Consider the following 3095-nt stretch of genomic DNA (forward strand, 5'->3'; position numbering starts at 1 on the left):
AACTTTTAAAGTAAACACATATATATTATGCTCTGTGATTGGCTCTATTACTGTTAAAATCATTTCCTTTCTAACCCAAGACTCTCAGCTGAATAGCCTAAGCTTCGAGAGTTAAGCAGAAAGACTTCCCTTTCTGGCAGTTTTGGAGTTGGGAAAAACTAAAAATGCTCCTTCTATAAAACTAAAGATAATAAGGCAAGAGAAATACAGTGGCCAAAAATGACTGAGAAACTTAAACTAGAAAGATAAGAATAAGCTGGTAATATTAGATAGCTCTACAGGGTTTTTACATGTTTTTGCAGCCAAATGGTTAGGTTCTTAATCCTAAATAATGATAAGACCTTGAGCCTTTTTGAGGAAAGGGAGATTGAACTGAGGCTTCTGAGTCAAGAGAGATTCCAGAAGGTTTTACCCCTCTGCAAAAAGTAAACTGTAACGACAACAAAATGCCATCCAAAAAAGGAAGACTGTTTGTCTTGGCCTAGACTTTGGATGGAAAAAATAATTATCTCTCTCAAAAATGTATAATCATGAGCCTGTTCCATTGTCTGGAGATGTTTGAGCCCCAAAGCTAACCACCACAGCAACAAAAAGTCCTGCCAGGGCTTCCCTGGTGGCGCAGTGGTTGAGAATCTGCCTGCCAATGCAGGGGACACGGGTTCGAGCCCTGGTCTGGGAAGATCCCACATGCCGCGGAGCAACTAGGCCCGTGAGCCACAATTACTGAGCTTGCGCGTCTGGAGCCTGTGCTCCGCAACAAGAGAGGCCGCGATAGTGAGAGGCCCGCGCACCGCGATGAAGAGTGGCCCCTGCTCGCCGCAACTAGAGAAAGCCCTCGCACAGAAACGAAGACCCAACACAGACAAAAATTAATTAATTAATTAATTAAAAAAAAAAAAAAGTCGTGCCAACCTGGAAATCTCCTTAGCAGAGGAAGTTAAAAACTGCTCTAGAGGTTGTACAAGATTCCCACCACTTAAGATGAGTTCACAATCCAAAATTTACAAATAAACAAGTCAACCATACTGAAAATCAAACTACTCAACATATGGTGGAAGAACGTCAAATAACGAAATTTTCAGAGACAAGAAGCAAGTATAAATATAATAAAGACATATATGTATTAATAAGTATAATATGCCCCGCGTCGAAGAGCGCCGCGACGGCAAGGACAGCGCCTCGCTCTTCGTAGGGGTGCGGATCCTGGCGGACCTTAACCAACAAGCGCCGGCGCCCGTCCCCGCGGAGCGCAGAGAGGGCGCCGCAGCCCGGAAGGCGAGGGCCCCCGGCCGCCTGCCGCCCGCCCCACCACCCGCCCCCGACCCACCTCCCCCGGCGCCGACGGCGTGGCGGCCGCGCACCTCAGCCCGGCGTGGAGCGAGCCCGAGCCCGAGGCGGGGCTGGAGCCGGAGCGAGAGCCGGGGGCCGCGGGGAGCGGCGAGCCCGGCCTCAGACAAAGGGGCCGGCGGGGTCGAAGTCGCGCCGACCTCGAGTCCCCGCAGAGAAAGCACAAGTGCCACTACGCGGGCTGCGAGAAAGTTTACGGGAAATCCTCGCACCTCAAGGCGCACCTGAGAACTCACACAGGGGAGCGCCCCTTCGCCTGCAGCTGGCAGGACTGCAACAAGAAGTTCGCGCGCTCTGACGAGCTGGCGCGGCACTACCGCACGCACACGGGCGAGAAGTTCAGCTGCCCCATCTGCGACAAGCGCTTCATGCGCAGCGACCACCTGACCAAGCACGCGCGCCGCCACGCCAACTTCCACCTGGGGATGCTGCAGCGGCGCGGCGGGGGCTCGCGGACCCGCTCGCTCAGCGACTACAGCCGCTTGGACGCCAGCAGCCCCACCATCAGCCCGGCCAGCTCGCCCTGAGCGCCGGCGGCGGGGCGGGGTGAGGCGGGGGCCGCGGCAAGCCACGCCCCATCGTTACCACGCCCACCCTAGGCCCCGCCCAGCCCCGCGGCCCCTCCTCCTTACCACAGCCATGAGCAGATGCTCTCACTTCCTCCCGTGATTCCATGTCGTTTACTTTTGTAATCAGAAGAGAGAGAACTTTATGAAGTCAATGACAACAAAAAAACGATTTTCTTCACCTCAGGTGTCAAATTTGTAAAAAAACAACGAAAAAGTTCCAAAAAACACCATCCACAATTGCACAAGAGACATACCCACGAAGGTGATTCAGCGGTGTTGAACCCCCCCTTTCTCAGGGATGGACATGTTCCACGAGGTCAGTGAGGACACCCCCTTCCTGCCGCCTTACTCTGTACATAGATTTGCACTCTGGAATTTTCTTTTAGGTTTGGGCACACACTGGGGGCAAAGCAGTGCAGGTGGAGCTCAGTGCAGGCGGCGGATAGGCCGGTCGGTTAGTTTGGAGCCGTGGTCACCGACCTTGTGCTTCCAGAGCAGACCCCTAAGCAGGGCCCGCGGCTCCCTCCTTCCTGCTCCCTGCCCAGCTTCAGTCTCGCCCCAGCTGGCAGTGGGCTCAGAATGCAGACGGCTCAGAGGGACGCCTTAAGCCGTGATGGGTAAGGGGAGCACTCCCCAGGGAGACTGTAGGGGTCCTCGCCTCCGGGACCCTGCCCAGGTCCCCCTCGGAGCGCTGGAAGCAGAGATGCAAACCCGTGTTGGGCAGCCAGCCGCACCATCTGATGTCCACATTGCCAGGGCCCCCGCCCGCTGCTGTGTCCCCGCAGAAGGCCCCAGGACCTTCCACTATTACACCACGTTCTCTGACTGGCCTCCTACAAGGGTGTCCAAAGGTGTCATTGGTGCGTCCAGTTCCCACGTTCTCCCCGACCGGCCCTGCTCTTGGGATGCCTTTGTTTGACACGATGGGTGAAGCGGGGCCACCCGGCCAGGCGCTCTGTGTGTGTGGCTTGCTGTGGCCGCGCTCGGCACTTCACAGAGACTGTTCCATAGCAAGAGACCGGAACATTGTGACTTGGAACTTTGGGGGGGTGGCGAGGCGGATGTCATGGGAAATGCAGTCAGAGAACGTGCATTCTCTTTCCTCCCTGGGGAGCACCAGACGGAAGTTGTGGGAAACGCTTTCTTCAGACTCACCGTGTCCCCAGCTCAGAATTAGCG

At 55.4% G+C, this 3095-nt stretch overlaps 1 pseudogene; it reads left to right on the top strand.

Annotated features, from left to right (window-relative positions):
* Positions 1 to 1137: 1137 nt before the first annotated feature.
* Positions 1138 to 1874, top strand: LOC103005881 (Krueppel-like factor 13; annotated as a pseudogene).
* The last annotated feature ends 1221 nt before the right edge of the window (positions 1875 to 3095 follow it).

This window comes from Balaenoptera acutorostrata, chromosome 3, assembly GCF_949987535.1.
Source record: "Balaenoptera acutorostrata chromosome 3, mBalAcu1.1, whole genome shotgun sequence".
NCBI lineage: Eukaryota > Metazoa > Chordata > Mammalia > Artiodactyla > Balaenopteridae > Balaenoptera > Balaenoptera acutorostrata.